Source organism: Falco naumanni, chromosome 12 (assembly GCF_017639655.2).
Source record: "Falco naumanni isolate bFalNau1 chromosome 12, bFalNau1.pat, whole genome shotgun sequence".
In the NCBI taxonomy this organism is placed as follows: Eukaryota; Metazoa; Chordata; class Aves; order Falconiformes; family Falconidae; genus Falco; species Falco naumanni.
The window spans coordinates 20057620-20066612 of record NC_054065.1 but is presented as its reverse complement, the minus strand read 5'-3'; positions in this window follow the sequence as shown (position 1 = coordinate 20066612).

Sequence of the window (8993 nt, the reverse complement as noted above, 5' to 3'; positions counted from 1 at the left end):
GAATAGGTGCCCTGAAAACATTCTCCAAAACCTGGCTTCTACCCTGTACTTTGAGGGAGAGGTTGAAAAGCTCTCCTGATGCCCCTTCCAGCCGAGAATTTGTCTGTCTTCTTGGCACATGCCTCAGAGTTGCCTCAGAGTTTTCTTATCGAAAGGATTTAAGTGGTAAAGTCAAGAGCAAACAGCTTGTGTTGAAAGGAGATCGTGTCAGAGGATCCTAGAAAAACAGTTTGGAAAGGACTTTCTAGATTGGAGAGGACGTCTGGAGGGCATCTGGTCCAGTCCCCACTCAAAGCAGGGCCAGATCAGGAAAGCTTTCTCGGCAGTTGTCTGGTTGGGTTCACATAGGCACTTGCTGTAGGGATAGGTAGAGCATCTGGTGTTTGATTGTTTGCACAGGCACTCTGAGTGAGTCTGGATGATTAAGGTTTATCTAGACACAAGGAACTGAGCTCTGCCCTGAGCATTTTGCAGGAACACCTTTGTTCAGATTTTCTGGTTTGCTTCTCTGAATGATTCCTCTGTGAGGAGGAGGGACTGTCAGAGGGAAGAAGAAGAGGAGAAAGGGGCTAGGTTGGGTGCTGCTGTACCTTCACGGCCATGCCTGGATCCACAGTTGAGTGTGATGAGTAACAGCTGACAAGAAAAGGCAAACAAGAACTGAGTGTATTGAGCCCTGGCATGGGCTCATATATATATATATACACACATATATATGTATATAAGTATATTATTTGAAACTGCTGGAAAGATGGGCAGTGGTATTGCTGGGTACTGATTTGATGGGCAGCTTCTGCCAAATCCTTGGCTATAAAACCCTCCAGTAATTGAGATCAGGGAAACATTGCTGTGCAGGCATCTGGCACTGGGTAGAAGGAGGAGGACACAAGGCAAAGCTGACACTTGTTGGTGCCGAACGCTGACCAGAGCCTGATGGTGAATCTGCGGTGGATGCTGTGTTTCCTCCAGGCAGGGCTGAGCCAACCTGCTCAGGTGGTGACTGGAGTGGGTTTTGGTTTGTGCGTGTATGTGAGTGTAAAGCTTTTCCAGCCAAAGCCTATCCCTTGCTTGCTCCGCTTAATAAGTTGAGCTTAGCAGTGTCACATTGTCTTGTGCTTGTTTTCCCTGTGACACTGTTACACATCGGAATCTTGGGATGACAAGGAGTCCAGATGTCAGTAGCTCACATGCAGCCAGGCTCAGGAGCCAGAAAATGCTGTTTGGCCCTAAATCTCAGATGCTGAGACTGTTTCTCTATGGAGGCTTGCCCAAAGGTTCTGTTCTACGTCCTTACGCTGTGGATCAGTAGCTCCCAGTGCAACTTTTTGGCTGCTGTAAAAGGTGGCGAGGCTGGTGCAGGGTGTTCATGGATGAGCAGACATAGATGAGCTGAAAACTACTTTTGCATGCGCACACCCGCACCCCCAGTCACAGAAGCAAGACTGCTTGTAAAGATGTAATTTTACCAGTGGTTGAACTTGCACCCCAGAAATCTTTTCCCAGTTAAGTAAAAAGCTTATAATTAAGGTAGATAAGTCTTTATTCTTTCTGGCTTTTGAGTCTTGTATTCATAGCATTAGGTCAAAAGAATGCGAAGACACTTCCAAAACAGATTTTTAGCTACAAGTATTTTCCATTATTGTTTTGGATTAATAAATGTTGCAAAAAAAAAAAAAAAAGGTATGCAGATTTCCTTGTTTCTTGACCAGGACCAATGAATGTAGGTTGTTCATCCCTTTGCAGAGAAAAAAATGCAGAAAGTATAGGCATATCTTTAAGGATAACTGAAGCACCTGTCATTGGCTGTTGTGACAGTCTGATTCAGAACGTATGGTAGTAATCTGTAGGCACAGGAAAACTACTTCATGCCAAATAGGTTGAGTAAATTTTAATTTTTCACAGTTATGCCCAACTACAGAGAGAAACGTTCTTAGCATACTAAGAATAACTACTCATTTGGTGAGGAAACCAAATTTGGGCAGGTATTTGGTGGAGAACTCTCATAGTGTACAAGAATTGTGATAACCCTGACCAGTGATTACCAAACTTTTTGGAACAACGCCCACTACATCTTACTCTGTACCAGCCGACAGCCAAAAATACAGGGATGACGTATTGGAGGAGTTCTTAACAGTTTAAAATACTTCTTGAAATTTGTATCAGAGGATTCTGGACACCATCAGTTGTACTTTGGTTAACATCATGCTGCAAATGGAAGGTAGCAGCGAATGGAAACAGTGCTTTGTTCTCTCTGCCGTGTCTGGCTACCAAAAATATCATGAGATGAAATTAAATATTACGGTGATATTGCTTTAGCCTAGAAGGAAGGGGGTAATTCCACACACAAATGGAGGACTTAAGGAACTCAGCTATGGCTCTGAACACATGCAGGGTATGAAATTAATCGTTACCCAATATGCTTTAATCAGGACTTTTAAACAGCTTCTTGCTTTAAGGCATTGGTTGGACTCTAATCTCATGATATCAGCATAAGGTAGATTTCATTCAGTTGGAAGAAGATCATATCAGCCATTTATAGAAATATAGCATAACCTTTTCTTATGGAATTTTTAAATTAAAATGGAAGATGGATAGTATTTTTGAATATATATGCACAATAAGCCTCTCTGATAAGAATTACTGGTGATTTGCTACCATTGTCCACCTAGTGGCCTATCAAGGAATTAATTTTACAACAACGCCTTTAGGCAGCAATGCTCATTTAAAAAAAAAAAAGGCAAAACCCATATCAGAGTTATATTATTTTTCCATGGCCATTTGAAGAGGAGCACGTAGAATTTTGAAGTTCTCACGATCCCTAGTCATTAAGATCACTTATTTAGATCTAGAATAAGCAAGTGAAGTTAACTAGATTTCTCCTACTGCTCATGTTTTTTGTGGCAATGCTTTCAGCTGCATGACCGCTGCCTGATATAACTTGACATTGCTCTGTTGGCTTTGCAATCTTGACTGTCACTGAAGGAGGAGATGACACACGGTTTCTAATGGTTATGAAGGCAAGAAGAGTTCAGCTGTACAAAAAATTTAAACACTGTGATCTTTAAATGAAGTGTATGAGAATTCTGATTTAATACCAGGTTAATACTGAGTTAATACCAGGCTAATCGATGCTAACAGAACTGAACTGCTGCTTTAGGAAAATACTGTGAAACCATAGCTGGATCACCTGGTGGTACCAAGAAAAATATACTCCCAGGATATTTTCTGCATGATTCAAAGAAGATAACTCATAACATGATATATGCTTCCTAAGAGAAACTGTTCTTGCTATTTAGCTGTTTTCCAGAGATCAGGTAATAATGTAAGACAATGGACTCGGACCTGACTCCTTACAATTTGGTATCCATTGTGTTGTTCGTGGATTGTTCATTCTGCTCTGGATACAGAAAGAAGGAAATTTGGATTAAGAAATTTGACTTTTATGATGATAATCAAGTCATGGAAAATTGATTTGCTTTTATTTTTTGGTAACTAAGGCAGAATTTACACTATGAGAAGACAGTTTCTGATCCTAGTATTTGAGTGTCAGTCTGGAGCGGTCTCGTGACTTCAAAGCCCTGCTCCTCTTTTTTTCTGCCAGTGTTCCGTCTGTTCACCTCTGCTCTCTCTACAACTGGTTGCCCAGAGAAGCTGTGGATGCCCCATCCCTGGAAGTGTTCAAGATTGGCTTGGATGGACCTTTGAGCAACCTGGTCCAGTGGAAAGTGTCCCTGGCCATGGCAGGGGCTTGGAACTTGGTGATCTTTAATGTCCTTTCCAACCCAAACCATTCTATGATTCTGTCTTCTGCTTCATACCGCAGTGTCTCTTCTGATAGACACCCTGTGCTCAGACCAGCCTTTCACTGTCTATGTCAAGCATGTAAACTACATTATTGAAAGTGCTTCTCAAAACCTATTTCTTATACCTTGGTTTTCATCTCCTATTTCTATTTCATAAATGAAATTCTGACTTCATTGAAGATAATTGCAAAACTCCCATTGGCTTCCTGAGAGACAGATTTAATTTTCTCTGTCTGGATTTGTCAAAGAAAGATTGAGAAGTATTTGGGGAAGAGACAATTGGATAGATTTCCAGTACCTACAGTGGTACACTGGTCAGTTTTTTTCTAATTTCTTAGAGTGCTTAGCTCTTCTAAGAAGATTTTTCCACTTGCCATTAAATGAAAGCTGAGTCCCTCTGACACTGGGACTTCAGAGGTAAAAACATTTACACTGGTATTCACCCTACTTACTATCAGCAATTTAGCTAAGGTCTCTGTATCAAGAATTGAATCATGCTGGATTTCCTCTGTAATCAGTAGGTGGAGAGAAGCGGTCTAAGGAGACAGGTCTGCTTCTCTATGGGACAGGTCTGCTTCTCTATGGTGTGTGTCACCCTCTGGATGTGCTGCTGTTTCTCTCTAGTGACTACAGTGGTGTTTGTGCTGACTAGATCCAAGTCTGGGAAACTCAGATTTCATCTGAAACCTTAATGACCCAGAAAATCAAACAAAGTGTTAGCTGAATACAAACGAAATTTAGTGAAGCCAATTCAAAACTCTTGAGACCACTTGACTTGCCCAAAGTTTTACCTGCTGGAGGAAGACTATAAACATTAACCAAGGATTCCCACATGCTCCCCTTTCTTGAAATGCTGGGCCATGATGCCTTATTGTATCCAGATCGCACATGTATCCATGATGTTGTAGCATATCCAAAACCCCAAAGCACCCTTTTAATTTAGTAAAATAAAAAACAGGAGTAACAGAGAGATGCAAACACAATTCAGAAGTAGTTCTACTGTCATAACATTAATGCTTTGAGAGACCACAGTCTTTGTTCTATGTGTCTTGCTGAACTCTTCATCTGTTACAGGAGTCTTTCGTTTTCTTTATTGCATCTGTTTATGAACCCTGGGCTTTAAAAGCAATGCATCCTTGTTCAGGCATTTTGTTTAGCAATGTAAGTGTATTTGAAGCATGGAATAAGGTGACTACAATACCAACAGTTTTTGTAATGCTTTCTACACTGCCAATCAGAAGAAACAGAAGAGCAGAAAGGAAGCAGGCAATACGTATAACGATGAACAAAGAACAATGCCTATTAGCACTTTATAGCTCTTTGGACTCTGTTCCTTACAGCCAACTGCTTCAGTTTGAATATAATGCAGAAAATACTGAAGAAAATGCCTAAAAAGCAGAAAAGTAATCAAGAACAAATTGGAGTTTTATGCCATAAAACTGCTGCTTCTATCTTACTGGTCAGGTATGTGATTTTGCCAAGATTTGTCGTATGGAAAAGCTTTCATGACAGCAACATGGAGGTTCAGCAGCACAGCAGTATTCCAAACCATAACTGCAATTTTTTTTACAGTGAAAAGTATTGACAGTGGTGCAGATGAACCACTTTGAATAACCAATGTAATGTGATGACAGAGAGAGATGCAATACTCCCAGTCCTGTTCAGTGGCAACATGAATAGATGAAAACTGCAGAGAAGTTCTTTGGAAATCCAATATTCCCTTTTTAGGTTGTACTGCATATGAAATGGCAGACTAATCATCAGTAAGATACCAGCAACGATTATACTGAGTAGATACATGGGGCTTGGTCTGCAGCTATTCCTATAAAAGCTCAAAAGATGCTCAAAGCAATTCCACTGCCAAGCACAGGGTCAAGAATTACCAGAAATATTGTCCACTTGTCATTTTTATCATAGCTGCAGTTCTGGAGCTTTTCCTGGCTTCATCATTGTTGTTGTTGTTGCTCAAAGCCTACTGCCTGCAGTCAGTTGGTAAATTGAGCTGTTTTCTAGCCAAGAGTCTGTGATATGCAAAGGAAGCACAGCGAAGTTTCAAGATGTGCTATATTTATATGCAAATTGTGAGTCATAGTATGATGGACTTTCAAACTGTTGAGAGAGGTGACTAGTGAAATATTTGCTCAGGCAAAGCATTGCTATAGCATGCAAAATCTGGCTGTACTGTTTTTAGGTCTCTAGCAAGACCACACATACACTAAACCCATGAATTTTGTTTATGATTTCATTCAGTCTCATTCAGTGAGAACTGGTCCAACACCAACAAGTGGTTTCCTTTGTTCAGGATACTAAATCTGTGGATCAGTGTTCATTATTTAACAAGTGCAGCGTAACTGTCGGAGTCACATTTGTCAAAGTGTTTAGGCATCCAGCTTCCTTTGAATTATATTAATGTCCATTAGTCTTTGTATGTGTCTGTTCAGTATTTTCTTTCTACAAGTGCCATCAACAGCTGTATCACAAGGAAGGAACTCCATAGCTAGAAAGCCAGGTAAGAGAGAAAGACTCCTTGTGCTCACTCATCAGATATACCAGACTGTTCGCTGAAACAAAATGTTTAATGTTGTAACATCTTTTAAAATTTTAAGTTGTCACTAATTAAACCTTTTTTTTTAATTATTTTTGTTCATTAAAATATTAGGTTCCCAGGGAATCTTTCTAAGCCATTCAGTTTATTCTTTTTGTTCTGTTGGGTAGCAAGCACTGTTTCCTTGGATATGGTCTTATTTCCAAACAGTTTAATTTAAGTATGAACTGGGGCATGGAGTTAAAGTTTATAGGAAGTCTATAGCTAAAGCTATCTAGTAGAAAAGTTTTACAGGCATGTCTGTACCCTGTAAAAGAATGCGTTCCTATGCATTAATTTCAGGTATGTTGTCTTCTGGAATATCCTCTTTTTCTTGAGTTGTCAAAGGAAATAAGAAAAGAATTCTTTATTTTCAAAGCATTTATCACAGTACTTCTTATTAATTTCATCTGTGATGTGGAGAATTATGGTTTTTATGGTTATATCACAGCTGTCAGAAAACCAGAAGAAATTCTTAAATAGAAACAAATAATTTTGAAGTAGAAACAATTTTTCACATGTTGGTTTTTGTCATATAATGTGAATCAAGACCTCTGTTTTGAAGAAAAGAATAAGAAAATTATTATTTCACCTTTACAAAACCTTTCTACAGTTCTCTGTGATGTTCAGAACCTCCCAAGCCTGTTAGTCTGGTAGCTTAACAGCTGTGAAAAGCCAGGGACAGAGGTTCTTAGGTTTCTTCATCGTCGGGAGTGCCGCATGATTTACCCTCCCTGCTGCCCACCCTGGGAGCCCAGAGGGCCTGTGTGGCATAGACCCATGACGCTGCGCATGATATGAGTAACGGTTCAGGCTATTAACCAGATGTAAACAGTACTACTACACCCATGCCACTTGGGTCTTGACCCACAGACCACCCTTCATGAGGGAAAGCAGCATTTAGAAGACAACAGTTTGCCTGCCGTTTCTTCCTAGAGCTCCATTTTCATTTGTGCTCTGGTCCATTTCATTTTGCATCTTTCACTAGACAAGAAATTAAGGTTTGTGGCATAGTTTTGTGACGATCCTTCATTGGAACATTTATAATTTACAGTCTTTTTCCTGTGTGTTGCCTGTGATGCTTTGAGGGCAGGATTTTGCTCTCTGTTATCTTTGTTATGCAGTGTTATGCGTGCAGGGTCCATGCTGTGCTCCTAAGGTGGTTGGAGCTCAGTGCTGCTCTATGGATTTAGTTCTTGAGACATTTTTGAGATTCAGCAGAAGGGCATCGCTCAGTAAATTTAAGCTAACAATAATACAGTTAATATAACAGAAACAGAAAGATTAGACTGAATGGTTTCCTAGCATAACCCATGCCTAAGACGTACAGCAGCATTTCTCTTTCACGGCACATTTCAGAGCTGTTACAGAAGTTGTTTGCTAATAGAAAATTTTGCATTCTCCTGCAAAGGTTTATCAAGTGTAACAGGATGGTTTTTTACCTGCAGCACTTCTGACTTTCTTTGAACTGTTGTCTCATTGTATTTTAGATATGAAGTGCTGTGGTAATTCTTGATGCAACTTCACACAGGCAAGAAAGTTACAGCTTACACAAAATTTCTAAAACATGTAAAAACCCAACTTTTTCCCTTTTCTCACAGCCATCTTTGGATAACATCAGGCCAAATGAAGCATGTTTTTAATTCAGCTGAAATGTGTGATTGGCAGACCAAGATGTAAAAAATGCAACATAACTTCTGAATTAGGTTCAGCATATACTTGTGTTTACTGCTCAACCCTTTAAAATTAATATTGGGAAAAGTTTAGACACAAAATGCCACTCCTACTGGTTTTGGTCAGTCACTGTGTATAAACATGTGTTTTATATATATATATATATAAATCTATGGGATGGCACCCAGAACAATTTGTAACATTGCTGCCCTACCACATTCCTAATCTTCTCCTTCTCCCAATATCACTGATTTAGAAGTGGTTGTGAAGAAATAAACTACCTTGGAGTGCAAGGAAGAACAAGGGTTAAGACATGTAAACCCCAGTAATTTTATCATATTTCTATTCCCGTTCTTCTAGTATTGACAATAAAAGGGTGACCCTCATTAACATGGGAAGTTACAGAAGGGCCTGCATGGCACCAATCAATAAGATTAATTTTGTGCACATAAATCCCAATGAAAGTTTTTGAATGTCAAATCGTTCTCTTAATTGAAATGTGTTTGCCTGTGAGAGAGAGATGGGGTGACAGTGACCCAAGTGACTTCTGTTGGTTTAAGTTTCATCACATGCATTGCATAGTTGCAACGCATAAGGAAATTAAATTATAAAAATATAAATATGATAGAAAGCACATAATAATCCAGTGGGTTTGGGCTCGCTCTTAGGCTTTTTCTGTCTTCTTCTTCTTAGTATATGCCTGCGTGTGAGGGAGGACAGAGAGACAATCTTTTCTGCCCTGCCCTGGGAACCCTCTGAAGCAGTAAGCACCGTTTTGGGGCTGCAGTGAGGCTGTCTCCCACAGCCCCTAAATGAGCTGGCACGTCTTCATGGGCTCTGGAAAGGGTGCCAGTGCCAAGCAGTATGGAATTCACCCTGATGTTCTGGAGACTCTGCCTGCAGAACTGCCTGTGGAGGTGCTGGGGAGACTT